Raw genomic sequence first — 17,430 nt, forward strand, 5'->3', positions numbered from 1 at the left:
CTCCATGTTGGGAAGTCAGGTAAATAACGCTACCCTGCCTGCTCTGCTATTGATTCAGTTGGTAATCCATGCTATTGTCATTGTTTGTATGAGTAGCTGTACTGAACAGAAATTTAGCATGCCTGTTTTTACTTTTCAGTATATGTTGTGGCAATTACCCCCCCTTCTCTCCCTAGACTTACCTCATGGATTGCCAACCTATGAAAGCCTTCAATGGTGCCCCCAGCAGCTAGCCCAGAATCTGAGCTTTCCTTTTAAAAACAAAAATAAGTCTCTAGTCCTCCTAGAAAGAAAGTTATGGAGCAAACCGTGCAGGTACCCTTCTAAATAATTTCTGTGAAATGAGCCAGCCTGGCTGCTCCTGCCTGTTAGTATTATTAGTCAATGAGTGAAGTCAGAACTGTGACTGATAAGTTGAGTTGTTTGGACATAAGGCAATAGGAATCCCTGAGGTCCTACAGTGCTCCTGTTTTGCCCTCCCTTTTACGGGGCTTTTCCTGTTTCTTTTTTTCTGGTCCTTGGAATCTCCACAGCTTGCCCTTTTCCCCTAGCAACCAGGATGCATCCTTTCTGCGCTGGGTTTGCCTGAGATCAGGTAGTGCCTAGGAATGATTTTCTGCAAATGTTACTACACAATAACTGTGGGTGAATGTTAAATAATCCCCCCCCAAAGGCAAATGTGAAAACTTTGTAAAGAGGCTTAGGCATGTTTTGTGCTTTACAGGAGCTAAAAACCAGGGACTCATTAAGCATTCACTGTATAGTTAATTTACAGTAAAATGGTACACATGTCTATTCAGAAGGAAGTCTCTTTGTATTTAATGGAGCTTACTTCCAAGTAAGTGAGTTCAGGATGGCAGCCTAGGCTTTGGTTTAGTGTTGGCACTGGGGAAAAATAGGATTCTTGTGCCTTTAACAGCTGTAGAGCAGGCAGAAATTCAACAGGTTAAGCCTTTTCTGATATGGAACTACAATTATGGGAAAAGCTTCACCATGACTACTCTCTTTATATTATGCTATGCTCCGTGGCAGCAATTTTGTGTTATGCCACAGCCACATGGCAGCCATTTTTTGACTGGTGCCCCCAGCACTCTTGAAATTTGAAATGTGCCCTGAGTTAGCTATTCAAGCATCCTCAGTAGATAGACGTTTAGGGTGGGCTGACTACTGTCAGCTGAGCCTGGCCCAGGAAGAAAGAAGCCAATAATGCCTGCTTTTAACTATTTGCAGAACTCAAGCATGAAGGAAAGAGGGCTGTCTTCTTCAAGGGATTACATGAACATCAAGTCCAAAGGATTGTGAGCCATTTTATTTGGACTATTTCTTTCTTGAACTGTCCATTCAAAAGATGCTGAAGATATCTTTAATGTCTTATACAGATAATGGGTTTGTTGCTGTAGACCAATGCAGTCCAGGTTTGGACTAGTGCAGAGGTAGCCAACATGATGTCCTCCAGATGTTCCAAGACTGCAAGTCCCATCCAACATTCTTGATCATTGGCCATTCTGGCTAGGGCTATCCCTGGGCTGGTGGAACATAAGAACATAAGAAGAGCCTGCTGGATCAGGCCAGTGGCCCATCTAGTCCAGCATCCTGTTCTCACAGTGGCCAACCAGGTGCCTGGGGGAAGCCCGCAAGCAGGACCCGAGTGCAAGAACACTCTACCCTCCTGAGGCTTCCGGCAACTGGTTTTCAGAAGCATGCTGCCTCTGACTAGGGTGGCACAGCACAGCCATCACGGCTAGTAGCCATTGATAGCCCTGTCCTCCATGAATTTGTCTAATCTTCTTTTAAAGCCGTCCAAGCTGGTGGCCATTACTGCATCTTGTGGGAGCAAATTCCATAGTTTAACTATGCGCTGAGTAAAGAAGTACTTCCTTTTGTCTGTCCTGAATCTTCCAACATTCAGCTTCTTTGAATGTCCACGAGTTCTAGTATTATGAGAGAGGGAGAAGAACTTTTCTCTATCCACTTTCTCAATGCCATGCATAATTTTATACACTTCTATCATGTCTCCTCTGACCCGCCTTTTCTCTAAACTAAAAAGCCCCAAATGCTGCAACCTTTCTTCATAAGGGAGTCGCTCCATCCCCTTGATCATTCTGGTTGCCCTCTTCTGAACCTTTTCCAACTCTATAATATCCTTTTTGAGATGAGGCAACCAGAACTGTACACAGTATTCCAAATGCGGCCGCACCATAGATTTATACAATGGCATTATGATATCGGCTGTTTTATTTTCAATACCTTTCCTAATTATCGCTAGCATGGAATTTGCCTTTTTCACAGCTGCCGCACACTGGGTCAACATTTTCATCGTGCTGTCCACTACAACCCCGAGGTCTCTCTCCTGGTCGGTCACCGCCAGTTCAGACCCCATGAGCGTATATGTGAAATTAAGATTTTTTGCTCCAATATGCATAATTTTACACTTGTTTATATTGAATTGCATTTGCCATTTTTCCGCCCATTCACTCAGTTTGGAGAGATCTTTTTGGAGCTCTTCACAATCCCTTTTTGTTTTAACAACCCTGAACAATTTAGTGTCGTCAGCAAACTTGGCCACTTCACTGCTCACTCCTAATTCTAGGTCATTAATGAACAAGTTGAAAAGTACAGGTCCCAATACCGATCCTTGAGGGACTCCACTTTCTACAGCCCTCCATTGGGAGAACTGTCCGTTTATTCCTACTCTCTGCTTTCTGCTTTTTAACCAATTCCTTATCCACAAGAGGACCTCTCCTCTTATTCCATGACTGCTAAGCTTCCTCAGAAGTCTTTGGTGAGGTACCTTGTCAAACGCTTTTTGAAAGTCTAAGTACACTATGTCCACTGGATCACCTCTATCTATATGCTTGTTGACACTCTCAGAGAATTCTAATAGGTTACTGAGACAGGACTTTCCCTTGCAGAAGCCATGCTGGCTCTGCTTCAGCAAGGCTTGTTCTTCTATGTGCTTAGTTAATCTAGCTTTAATCATACTTTCTACCAGTTTTCCAGGGACAGAAGTTAAGCTAACTGGCCTGTAATTTCCGGGATCCCCTCTGGATCCCTTTTTGAAGATTGGCGTTACATTTGCCACTTTGCAGTCCTCAGGCACGGAGGAGGACCCGAGGGACAAGTTACATATTTTAGTTAGCAGATCAGCAATTTCACCTTTGAGTTCTTTGAGAACTCTCGGGTGGATGCCATCCAGGCCCGGTGATTTGTCAGTTTTTATATTGTCCATTAAGCCTAGAACTTCCTCTCTCGTTACCACTATTTGTCTCAGTTCCTCAGAATCCCTTCCTGCAAATGTTAGTTCAGGTTCAGGGATCTGCCCTATATCTTCCACTGTGAAGACAGATGCAAAGAATTCATTTAGCTTCTCTGCAATCTCCTTATCGTTCTTTAGTACACCTTTGACTCCCTTATCATCCAAGGGTCCAATCGCCTCCCTAGATGGTCTCCTGCTTTGAATGTATTTATAGAATTTTTTGTTGTTGGTTTTTATGTTCTTAGCAATGTGCTCCTCAAATTCTTTTTTAGCATCCCTTATTGTCTTCTTGCATTTCTTTTGCCAGAGTTTGTGTTCTTTTTTATTTTCTTCATTCGGACAAGACTTCCATTTTCTGAAGGAAGACTTTTTGCCTCTAAGAGCTTCCTTGACTTTGCTCGTTAACCATGCTGGCATCTTCTTGGCCCTGGCGGTACCTTTTCTGATCTGCGGTATGCACTCCAGTTGAGCTTCTAATATAGTGTTTTTAAACAACTTCCAAGCATTTTTGAGTGATGTGACCCTCTGGACTTTGTTTTTCAGCTTTCTTTTTACCAGTCCCCTCATTTTTGTGAAGTTTCCTCTTTTGAAGTCAAATGTGACCGTGTTGGATTTTCTTGGCAATTGACCATTTACATGTATGTTTAATTTAATAGCACTGTGGTCACTGCTGCCAATCGGTTCAACAACACTTACATCTCGCACCAGGTCCCGGTCCCCACTGAGGATTAAGTCCAGGGTTGCCGTCCCTCTGGTCGGTTCCATGACCAACTGGTCTAGGGAATAGTCATTTAGAATATCTAGAAACTTTGCTTCTTTGTCATGACTGGAACACATATGCGGCCAGTCTATGTCCGGGTAGTTGAAGTCACCCATTACTACCACATTTCCTAGTTTGGATGCTTCCTCAATTTCATATCTCATCTCAAGGTCTCCCTCAGCATTTTGATCAGGGGGACAATAGATCGTTCCCAGTATTAAGTCCCTCCTGGGGCATGGTATCACCACCCACAACGATTCTGTGGAGGAGTCTGCCTCTTTTGGGATTTCAAGCTTGCTGGATTCAATGCCTTCTTTCACGTATAGAGCGACTCCGCCACCAATACATCCTTCCCTGTCCTTCCGATATAGTTTATATCCAGGGATAACCGTATCCCACTGGTTTTCTCCATTCCACCAGGTCTCCGTTATGCTCACTATATCAATGCTCTCCTCTAAGACCAAGCACTCCAGTTCTCCCATCTTGGTTCGCAGGCTCCTAGCATTAGTGTACAGGCACTTGTAAGCAGTGTCTCTCTTCAACTGTCTTTGGTACTTGTGGTTAGGCCTGTGGTAATTTTGCTCTTCTGAATTTGTATCCTGTGCCCCTGCTCTCACAATGCCTACTTCTAGGCCTACCCCTTTTAAAATTTCATCATTTCTTTGGTTTTTATCCCAGGGGGGAGGTTTATTCCGAACCGGACCTTTCTCAGCTCCTGTCAGGTTTCCCCCCTCAGTCAGTTTAAAAGCTGCTCTGCTACCTTTTTAATTTTAAGTGCCAGCAGTCTGGTTCCATTCTGGTTCAAGTGGAGCCCGTCCCTTTTGTACAGGCCCGGCTTGTCCCAAAATGTTCCCCAGTGCCTAACAAATCCAAACCCTTCCACCCGACACCATCGTCTCATCCACACATTGAGACTGCAAAGCTGGGCCTGTCTGGCTGGTCCTGCGCGTGGAACCGGTAGCATTTCAGAGAAAGCCACCTTGGAGGTCCTGGCTTTCAGCATCCTACCTAGCAACCTAAATTTTGCTTCCAGGACCTCACGGCTGCATTTCCCCATGTCGTTGGTGCCAACGTGCACCACGACCACTGACTCCTCCCCAGCACTGTCTACCAAACTATCTAAACGACGGGCGATATCCGCAACCTTTGCACCAGGCAGGCAAAACACCTTGCGGTCTACACGCCCATCACACACCCCACTGTCTATGTTCCTAATGATCGAATCACCCACTACAAGGATCCCTCCACCCCCTGGAGATATATCCTCGGCATGAGAGGATAGCTGCTCATCCCCCAAGGAATGGGTCCCTTCTAAGGGATCGTTTCCCTCTTCCTCAGCTGGATGCTCTCCTTCCCCGATACCATCGTTCTCCATGATAGCAGGACAGCTATCATCGCTGGAGTGGGACACAGCTATAACGTCCCTGAAGGCCTCCTCCACACACCTCTCTGCCTCTCTCAGCTTTTCCAGGTCTGCCACCTTGGCCTCAAGGAAATGAAGTCGTTCCCGGAGAGCCAGGAGCTCATTGCACCGAGAGCACACCCACGACTTCTGTCCAACAGGCAGATAGTCGTACATGCTGCAGGCTGTGCAAAACACTGGAAAGCCCCCACACGCCTGCTGGCTTCTTACCTGTATAGTTTTGTTTGAGGTTTATTACGTCAATAGGTTGGAGACTGTGGTTTAGTTGAGGTCAGGGAACAGAAGGGCAGAGTGGGGGGCCCTGGCCTCCTCGCCCTGCTGTCGAACTCGCTCTGCTGCTTAACTCGCCTTGACGCTTTGTCAGCTGGGGCCTTGATGCTTCGTCAGCTGGGGCTCCCTCTAGCTCGTGGAGCTATGGAACCATGGGTGTGAGTTCTGCTGTCAATGTAGACTGAGCCTATCTACTCCTCCTGCATATATAGGGACAATAGTGCATTAGAAACTTAAATCTATCATATTCTGACTTTACATTCTTTTCACATGTTCAGCTAAGGAAATGGTATCAGGCAAGCTGGTTATCTGGTTCTAAAGAGTATAAGGAATTGAAAATATGAAGACCTGATTATTCCTCTTGCTGTGCATGCCACCCCAATCTCCAAGTGGTGCAAGACTTCCAGGGATTCCCATGCTCACCCAGGTTTTGGTTTCCTTGGAAAGAAGGTCAGCAGAGACCATGGTGTCTTATAGGATATATAGTTTTCATTTATATTCATTCCAACCCAAGCTTAAGATGAAGGGGTTCACAGCATTAGCAGTCCATCAGATCTTGCTCCCCATTGCCCATAGCTTTGAGGGTCCAGAGAGCAAGCCTGCCTCTCTGTTTGTCTCCAGTTCCCAGCCTTTCCTCCGACTAGACTAAAAAAAACACATGCCTCTCCTTGGCTCCAGGATGGGAGGGGGGGAAGAAGGGCCTCTCTGAAAAAAGTTCCAGTAACAACAGGATCTCTCTGGCCCAAAATCTATTCACCAGTTAATGTGCACTTGACAGACCCACTGGCTCACCTGGCCACTCTATTAGATTAACAAAGGAGACTAGTCTGACCAGTGGAGTAGGTGTCTTCGTTTGCAGGCACACAACTCTTACAGGCACACAATTATAAACTAGAAAGGGTCTCACAGATATCATCCAAACCACCCCCACAAACCTGCAACACTCTGTAAGGAATTGTATTCAGTGTAATGACTCCAAAGCCAAGAAATAACACTTCTGTTCCAAGACTCCTTAGAACATGCAATGTATGAGAGATGACCTGAGGGTAATGTCTTGCCTAGCCAACAGAAAATATGAGGATCTGCATCTACATCTGTTCCAGATTGCGTAAGTGCCCTACTCTCTGAAACTCCAAGTGCAGCAAGAATGTTATTCCCAACTCGAGTGGGGGCAGATTTGCTCCTCCCCCTCTGCCTCGGAAGAGACTTGAGCTGGTTTTTCCTAGGGGAGGGGGTTGGTAGACCTTGTAGGCAGGAGTGCCCAATAGGAGGAAGAGAGCCAGCCCCTTATTTAGGGCTGTTCCGCCCCCTACTCTCTGACTTTTTGCAGCTGCAGCTCCCTCCCTCCCTTCCTCCCTCCCTCTACAGTGTGGACTTTGGCTAGTTGGTATTTTGGGAGCTGAGTAGAAATTTGAGGGGGAGACTCTGACCGGCCTTTGAGAGAGACTTTGATTTTTCACCTACTTCACACCACAGGGCATAGTTGTTTTGATTTGATCCATTTGGTCTGTTTGGCTTCCAGTGTGTGCAGGTAAGAGAAAGGAAGGCCTAATTTGATAGTCACCTGGCGGGTTAGGGGAACACTCTAGAGCAGCCTTTCCCAACCAGTGTGCCTCCAGATGTTGTTGGACCACAATTCCCATCTTTCCTGACCATTGGCAATGCTGGCTGAGGCTGATGGGAGTTGTGGTCCAACAACATCTGGAGGCACACTGGTTGGGAAAGGCTGCTCTAGAGTCATCACCTACAGCCTAAGGCTTGGGGGTTACCTGGGGGTGCCCTTGGGACATGGCATGCACACCTTGGTGAATGCTGGACAGTGAGGCCTGGGTGCACATGTTGGGTTCAAATCCCCAAGACTCATTTGGCAAGGAGGGAGAAGTTTCTCCAAAACCTTGGCTGCGGAGCCAACAATGCAGTTGTTTCCATACCCAGAGGGTGGAGGCATACGTCCCCCATAGACATTCATTTAATTCCCCCTGCCCACACTTACCTTATTGGCTTCTTATTGCAGATCTTCCTTTCCCCAACTATACTGTTTCTCGAGTCTTCTTTCAGGGGTGTGTAGGCAATGATCAAAAAACTCAGGCACAGGAAGCAGTTTACTTACATGACATCCTGGTTCCTTGTCAATGCAGTTGGTTAGGTTCATAACGACATAGACATAATAGCAGGTTGTTCCTAGTCTTAACTCAGTATCATGTACTGCTAACCCGCATGTGTTGGAGTGTCAGAAACAGCATGCTGGTCAAATAACAGTGGTTAAGATAACTGATTCCTCTAGAGTCTTTTGGACATGCCACATTACTAGACACCAGACAAATTGATATTTTTAAGGCATCAGACAACAGGAAATATCAGAAAAGAGGAAAAGGTAATTAAATCCAGTCCCTTTCCTCAAGATGCAAGTCAGTTAATCCCACATATCAACTACTTGCAGATCAGCTCAAATCAGCCAGATTGCCTTTTAAAATTATTGCATTTGTATCCCACCTTAACTTCAAGGATATCAAGGTATTATACATGAGTCTCCCCCTCTCCATATTATCCTCACAACATCCTACGAGGTAGGTTAGACTGAGAGATGGTGACTGACTCAGAGTCACCCAGTGAGTTTAATAACCAGGTGGGGATTTGAACTCTGGTCTCCCATGTCCTAATCCAATACTCTAACCACTATACCACACAAAAGAGCTTGTGTATAATTTAATTTGACATGAAGGAACTCCATGTAATTTACAAGTGAGAGCAACTACAAGTAAGGTAAATGGAAGCCTCCATGCTCTCTTTGGATGAAGTACTTATCATGTAATTGCTGAATGTTCCCACTATATAACTTTTCTGTTGCAAATCAACTCTCTTCCTTTTACAAATCTCCAACCATTGCAAGCTTCTTTGAGGGGAAATGAAATGTATGAATTTTGTAAGTACATTGACCTTTTTTATAACATTCTAATCCCAACTATGTTCATGCCTGCATATTACTGCAGTCTGTGTTGTTGTCCATTCTTGTGAGAAAGCTTGTGTGATAATGAAAACCTGTTTGTCACAACAGTAAAGCATAGCAAATAAAGCTCAAATAATATAAAGCATGAGTTCTTATAACCTTCTTATAACCTCTTCAAGGGAATTGGGACAAAGGTCAAAGGACAACTAGAAATTATTATTTTCTTATCATTAATTTTTATTCAAATTTTCAAAGACAAAAAACAAAACAAAACAAAAATAATTAATAAAATAAAATGTTGACTTCCGATTTGTCGCAGATCAGTTATAGGTCTACAATATATAACAATCCTGTCTCTAAAATTATATTACAAAATCACTTTCCTCCAGTAGCCATCCCAATTAATCATCAAATCTCATAAACATTACTTTATTCTTTCCACAAAAAGTCAAAGAGAGGTTTCAATTCCTTGAGAGATATATCTTTCAATTTTTCTCCAAATAAACATGTCGCTTAATCCATCTGATTCAAATCTGTTAGGTCCAATAATTTCAATAGACACTCTTCCATTATCTATATTAATTCCATCTTCCATCTTCAATAATCTTGTTAAGTACAGTAATTTCAGTAGTCATTCTTCCATTATCAGTATCCCATAATAATCTTGTTGTCATAGCCATAGTCCAAATAAACATATCGATTAATCCATCTCATCAAATCTATTAGGTCCAATAATTTCCATAACCATTCTTCCATTATCAATATTAATTCCATCTTCCATCTTCAATAGTCCTGTTAAATCCAGTTTCAGTATCCATTCATCCATTATCAGTATCCCATGATGATCTTGCTGTCATAGCCATAGTCATATAATAAGAGTCTGATGGGAATTTCTTTTATCACAAATATTTCCTTGCCATCAATTCTGAATATGTTGCTGAAATATTGTTGTAAAGTCATATCTCTGTTCTTCTTTTTTACAAAATGCACCAGCTCATCTCTTCAGAGTTTTTCCATTGTCACATATCTGTAGTTAATTCCATAGATTTTTTCTATGTCAAGCTCCATCACATCATTCCAGTCAAGAAAATTATCCAAGACATTGATAACTTTATCACTAATATCTTCATTAATTTCTTCAGAGACAACGTTGAATTCCAAACAGTAAACTTTATTTCTAACATCCATAAACTCCAGATCTTTTTCCAATTTCACATTTGTTCCAGTCTCCAGGGCTTGTATCTTCCCTTTAATTTTTCTTTTCTCATCTCTAATCCCATCAAACTCCTCTCTCACAGAATCCCCTATTTCTTTAAACTCCTGCGTCATTTTGCTAAATTCAATTTTCATCTCCTGTCTACCCTGTCTCAGGGTTTGTTTCGTTATCTCAATCTCACTCATTATTTTCTGAAACATAATTTCTTCCATGGTCTCAGTCACTTTCCTGGTTGCCATTCTTAAAACCACAAAAACAAAAAATTATTTCAGCCACAATTGGGTTAATATTCCAGGCTTGCTGACATCAGTGTAGACAGTACAGCCTGCCTTATCTCTTATATGTTCAGGAAAACAAAACAAATTTAGTTCCCAGCTTCAAACAGTTAGTGGCGTTGTGAACAAGCAGATTCGACAAAATGAAATAGACCAAAAAAAAAAAATAGTCCCAGACATATAATACTCCAAAGTTCATAAATCAAATTTATTTATTTTTTTTCCCTCCTCGAAATATCAATCCCTCTTCCGTTAGTATCTTTAGAATGCACTTCCAGGCCAGCTTTTTGCAATAAAACAAAGATAAGCTTTTTCGATTTCTTTCCTCCTTAATTTCGTGAGTAAAAGAGAAGAGCTATAACTCACCCAGAAGATCTTTATAGCTGATTCATTGACAAATCTCTTTTTGCTGCAACAATTTAAACCAAGTGAAAAAAAAATAGAAAGAAGGATGCTTGCCTGTTAAGGTCCGTTTTTCTTTGAAGAAAAGATAAACGTGTCGCTTAATCAGTAAGAGCTTGATGGAAGTTCGTCTGCATTGCTGGCTGAACTTTCTCTCATAAATTAATGAAATCCAGTCCTCCCAACAAAAACAGGCTTTGTGGTTAATCTCTACGTTTCTCCCTGCCCGGGAGAAAATCTTTACCAGTCAAAAAGAACGTTCTGACTGATTTTAGAACTGAAAAAGCTTCTTCTGAGACGAGAGCTCATCTCAAAAAGCAAGCACAGGCGAAGCCATCCTTCCCGGAAGTCAGGACAACTAGAAATTATGGGGGTCATAAAGAAAATTAAAACTTCTAGACAAAATGAAAATCTAAAGGCACTTACAATTAAACTACAAAATAAAGACAACTACATTTACCACATGTGCTGAAAAATCTGTAGGGCCATTATTGTACTACATAGCATATATATTTCCTTTTCTCAGGAATATCATATTTGTTTTTAAAAGCAAGTTTCTAACCCTCATGATTTCAGGGAATAGTTTCAGACTCTTTAATCAGGCACTGTTAGAATATTTAAAAACAGGAGAGTCGAGCTTCTACTGAGCACTCTATACAGAGGTTATTTGATCATGATGTTGTCACTGAAATTCAGAGCTCGGAAAAGTTACTTTTTTGAACTACAGCTCCCATCAGCCCAATCCAATGGCCATGCTGGCTGGGGCTGATGGGACTTGTAGTTTTAAAAAGTAACTTTTCCAAGCTCTGCACTGAATACCATTGCCACTGCTATTTTTTTTTTAATGTGCACATGGATCCAAAATTACTGCAGTCCTAGAAAAGGCAGTGTTTTAGAATACCATCCTAGATATCATCTCCATAGCCTCTCTGAGCAAGATATTCTGGCTTCGTAATTGCTTCCTCTTTGTAACATCTGATCTGTTTTGAACAGCTACCACCATACGAGGAGAGGGAATGAGGATATGATGTGTTACACGCTCTGCCCGATACATTGCTTGTGTGTAAGAGAAAAGAGAAGGTCACCTTGCAACAACTAAGAGCAATTATCTGAAGGAGTTTAGCTCTGTGTCCTCTTTCTTTATATTATTCTCATAAGCTGCATTCTGTGGCATTGCTTAGAAGCGGGGAACATATCAAACCTGCATATGTCAAATGCTATTGACATCAAATACCTTTCATCCAGCCCCGAGCCTCCCCAATGTCTTTTGAGCACTTCAACCACGAAAGTGGCTTGTCACTGCTGATTTTTCCAAGTGAGGAAGCATGTGGCATAATGAGACAATGTCGTTCTGGCGTATACCTTCCAACTCATTCCCCCCACAATTCAGGCTCCAAACATGAGCCTGCATAGCAATTTGACTCTCAAGAAACACCGGTAGAGATCGCATTAGGCTCCACTTTAACTTCCTCCATGCAGTTTTAGTAATACATTTCTTAAACTCACACATACACACTACGGTTGCCAGGTTCAATCCGAGACTGATCCTGAATCTTTAGGAGAAGAGAAAGTCAGCCAAGTGCAGGTGTTCTTGCAACCCTGTAATGGGAAAAACCACATGGTGGAATTCTCCCTTCCCTCTGCACATCTTTTAAAGATACAAAAGACCTCTTGGTTGCCAGGCCCAGCCTCCAAGAGGTCTTCTGTATCTTTAAAAGTTGTGCAGAGGGAAGGGAGAATTCCACCATGTGGTTTTTCCCATTACAGGGTTGCAAGTTCACCTGCACTTGGCTGACTTTCTCTTCTCCTAAAGATACAGGATCAGTCTCAGGGATTGAACCTGGCAACCTTAATACAGACACATGCAGAGAGAGAGAGAGAGAGAGAGAGAGAGAGAGAGAGAGAGAGAGAGAGAGAGAGAGAGAGAGAGAGAGATGGGTTCTTCCATTATGAGTTATAATAACCAGTGTGGCCCACTGGATCTGTGTTGGGTTTCAGTTCTCCCCTCTTTGCCATGACCCTGGACAAAATCACTGCTCTCAGCTTTATCCTGTAAAATGAAATGTCTTATTCCATCAAGATTGCCCTCTGCAAATTTAAGAACTACTTTGTAGTAATCATAGCAACTATAATTAATGTTAGTGGTGGTATGTCATACATGGAGGAGCCCTAAAGGAAGATATTGTTAACTATATCATATAAATGCAACAATTCAGAGAAAGGAGACCAGGTTCAACACCTAGGGACTTGGGGGGGGGGTTTAAGGCCAGTCACAGGTTTTCAAAACTGCTTCACATATTGTGGGTTTACTCTATGAACTTGTAATGTGTGAGGCAGAAACACAGAGATAAAATGTAACAAGAATGTGAGTGTCACAATACATTCATTTCAGCTACCAATGAGAGAATGATTGCCAATATTTTGAACGGCTTTGGGTCTATATCAGGGGTGGGGAACCTTTCTGGCTTGACAGCACAGATCATTATTTGCCCCACCCCTGTGGTCAGGACAATTCACCTATCAGTCACCTGACAACATTATGACAACAGATGATTCACAGGTGCCCCACCCACCTGTCAAAGTTCCTGGCGCAGTACTCCCCAAGTGCCCACCAACCAACTGATGACTTTAACCCTGCTTTCTGTAGGGATCAGCTGTGCATTCAAGCTCCCCACAAGGAACTCAGTCATGCAGCCAATCCAGCCAGGTCTCTACCTGCCCCACACCTGACATCACATATGACATCAGTTGTTAGGCAGGTGGACATAGTTTGGGGTAAAAAGCCTCTCAGGCCAAATTGATGTCATGCTGGGCCCACCACTGGAGGTTCCCTATCCCTGGTCTAAATTGATGGATTCTTGCATTCAGATATTGAGTTGACTTATAAAATGTTAATGTAGTTGAGTTCCAGAGCAGTAGCTATGTTAGTCAGTTGCATAATAACAACTAATTTATTATGGTCATAAGGTTTCATGGATAACGGTCCACTGTGTTTGAGACGGAGAATAAGAAACAGCTTTTAGGCTTGAATCTGAAGGCCAAACTAGATGTTCATTTAATTCACAGCCAATGAGGACACTTTTCTAAGATTCCTAGCCAGGAAATCTAAGCAGCTACAGACAGTGAACCTCACCCTGCACAGGCCTAGCACAGCCCACACTAATACTCAGAGCAGAACTAATGAAATTAATAGACATGACTAACTTGGGTCCACTAATTTTGAGGGGCTTACTCTTAGTTCGATACAACCCTATATTTTCCTGGTCAGTTACTGTGTTTTCCAGTTTGACCTTGCTCTCCATTTCCCACGCCCTTTATTAAGTGGCTGTAGTTTGAAAAAAGTGTTCCCAAGCAACACTATATAGGTATTTAAACTTTCTTGGAAAACTCTGTTTTCTAAAGTAGACTTCTAACATTTGTGCATGACACCAAACTGGAAGGGGTGGTTGTAAGCAGTTTTGAGAATAGTATTTCAAGGCAACCTCAACAACTTGCAATTTCCAGCCAGAAACAAATAGTCTGGAATTTAATGAAGGTAACATCTTGGGTAGTATACATAGCATACGCTTGAATTATTAACCAATAAGGCAGCAATCTTAGTTGGACTGGTTGTATTTAAAATATTAAAAATATATATCACAAAATTAAGTAAGGAATATAATAATACTGAATCAAGCAAAATCAAATAAAGAAACAAATTGCAAATGATGGAAAATAAAAAGGGAGAAGAAGACCTAAAATCAGATAGGAGATAATAATATAAATGGTTGCACTTTGTCATTTTCATCTATTACTGAAGAAACAATGTCTGGTAAATTGCCTCCTTTGCCTCACAAAATCTATCAGCTTCATCACCACTGCTATCTCTGAGATTCTTGTATACCATTGGTTTAAAATGGTATTTTTCTGTTTCTCCAGTTTGTGGTTATTGCTGTTTTGCATACACACAGTATTCCACTGTCATTAGCTGATGAGTCTAATGGTGAATACTAGGTCTACAAGGCATGGGGTCTAAATACTTGAAGGAGTACTCTCTCTTATACCAACCTGCCTGTGTGTCAACATCATTGGGGGAACTCTTTTGGTTGTGCCACAGCACAAAATTGTGCTTATTCACAAAAACTGAATAAGAAGCAACATGGGAAAGCGTCTTCTTAGTGGTGACACCATTAGTTAAATGCTGTCCCATCTGATACATGGATGACACTGCCATTGCTTTATTTTCATCACCAGCTGAAGATATACTTGTTGGCCTAGACTTCAGTTGGTTATTAGTGCCAGGACCAGGGTTATGATGCTGTACTGTACGTGATGTGAGTCTTAAATGCTACTGCTTCTCCCTGGTGACCTTTTAAATTTTGTAATGGTTTAGGGTTGTCCCCAGTCAGGGCCGGTTCTAAAGGGCTGCCAGGTTGGGCACTGGCCTGAGGGCCCCAGAACTACAGGGGCCCCTGAGGGGCCCTCCACTCCCCTTCTGCGATCTGTGCCCCCCCCCACACCCCCACTTACCTGTCAGCCAGCTTTTGCCCTTAATGAAGATGGCGGCCGCAGCTTCCCTAAGGTACTTTAGCCGCTGCCACCATCTTAGTTGATGGCAGAGATGTGCGCGTGTAGCACGCATGTGTGCCATCAACAAAGATGGCAGCGGAGGCTTCATTTCCTTTAGGGAAACCACAGCTGCCATCTTCATTAAGGGCAATGGTAAAGACTAGACAAGCAGTGGGCATGCGGGGGAGCCGCACATGCGCACACACCCACCAGGGGGCCAGGGCAAGCTGATGCCCAAGGGCCCCCACATGCCTGGAGCCGGCCCTGTCCCCAGTGCTCATCCTGCTCAGAGCAGATCCACTGAAACTAATGGGCCTAAGTTAGTCATGTCTATTAACGGCAGTGGGCCTACTCTGAGTAGGACAAGCATTAAATACCATCCTTAATATGTTGTAACAATCAAAATATGTTAAATAAATAAATATTTAGTACATCATTATACCTATCCTCCCCTTTAAATATCTAGTTCCCCTCCCAAAGTTACACTGTGTTTTGCATGCATGAAAGGCTCAGATAAACCTCTGCAGTAAGAAGCTATAGCTTCAAGAGTAAAGCATATACAAGAAGTTCCAGCCACATTCAAACTCTAGCATTTCCAATTGAAAGATCTTAGGTCAGGGATGGGGAACCTGTGGCCCTCCATATATTTTCCCTTCCTTCATCCCTAATTATTGGCCATGCTGGCTAAGGCTGGAAATCCACATCTGCAGGACCACAAGTCTCCCATCCCTGTCTTTCTTTCTTTCTTTCTTATTTATTTATTTATTTATTTATTATTTGATTTATATCCCTCCCTTCCTCCCAGCAGGAGCTTAGGTAGACCTCTGCCTGGAGAATAATTACCTGTTGCAGTAAGCACCACACTGCCTAGACATATTAATGGCCTGACTTCAAATAAGGCAACTTAAAAAGACAATAATGATGGGGGAAACAGGGAGTAGAAAAAGAGGAAGGCCAAACAAGAGATGGATTGATTCCATAAAGGAAGCCACAGACCTGAACTTACAAGATCTGAACAGGGTGGTTCATGACAGATGCTCTTGGAGGTTGCTGATTCATAGGGTCGCCATAAGTCGTAATCAACTTGAAGGCACATAACAACAACAACATGCTTGCAACCTCATTTTCTACATAGTTTTAGCTCAGTGCAACATCGTGAAGAAAGCATTCAAATTCCTATCTGAACAAGGAGGCATTCAAGAGGCAGCTGGACAGCCATCTGTCGGGATTGCTTTGATTTGGATTCCTGCATTGAGCAGGGGGTTGGACTCGATGGTCTTGTATGCCCCTTCCAACACTACTATTCTATGATTTTATGATTCTAAGAGATCTATCACCAAAAGTTCTGAATGGTCTTGATGCAGCATGGATAAATGACATAGTGTATTGAGCAATATACCCCATCTCTGGTGATGTGCAGAGGTTATTCTCTAACTTGGAAATGTGAAATATTAGCATCATGTTTATTTCCTCTTTCCCTCTGACAGCACTCTGAACAATGGTGTTTTAAAAGCTGGTTTTTGTGTCAAGAACTTGTCGGATCATTTATTATTAAAAAGCGAAGAACAATCATTCTGGGTAATAGAGTGCTGATGCACCTGTGAGCTCCCTTTAATGTATTCATAAAGGGCTACAGTTGTAGATTTCTCTTTTATACAGGTCAAGCGAGGGCAATGAATGCTGAATCGATGCCTCTACCTCCTTGAATGTCCAAATTTACAAAGAATACATTCCTGCTAAGATTTCAGACAGCCTTTTTTATTATTATTGTGTCTCATCAAACGAAAATTCATATAAGGTGAGCTTTTTTTAAAAGGGCGATTTTCCACTGCACGAGAGATGTTCAAAAATTAATGAATAAAAAGCAAGCAATGCCAGCCTGGAACATCAGCATCACAGCCTTCTCGCTGAATAAATTCTCCTGGGTCAATGCAGAAAGAGTTCAGGGTCATCTAGTCACCTAGATTAAAAACTGATTTAGCCAAAGTCTATCCTATACTGAAGCTTTTTCATGTAAATAAATAACCAGGGTCCTCATTCACGTGCACTTTATTAGTTGGATATGTCATGAGTTTGAACACGGCATGTAATTCTTTGCTAAAATACTGTGTGTGAGAGAGAGTGTGTGTTTGGAGGGACTGTTAGGGAAAAAACTTTCTTTGCATGCATACCACTAACAAGCATTTTTAGAACTTCAGTTCCATTAGAGTAGAAGTCATGGTAGCTCATCGTTATATAAAGTTTATTTTTATTTTTATTTTAGTTCATGCAAGATTAGTAGAAGTAACATGGAAGCCATTCCTTCCATTGAACTGAAGCAAATCTAATTGCAG

Source organism: Rhineura floridana, chromosome 3, assembly GCF_030035675.1.
Source record: "Rhineura floridana isolate rRhiFlo1 chromosome 3, rRhiFlo1.hap2, whole genome shotgun sequence".
In the NCBI taxonomy this organism is placed as follows: domain Eukaryota; kingdom Metazoa; phylum Chordata; class Lepidosauria; order Squamata; family Rhineuridae; genus Rhineura; species Rhineura floridana.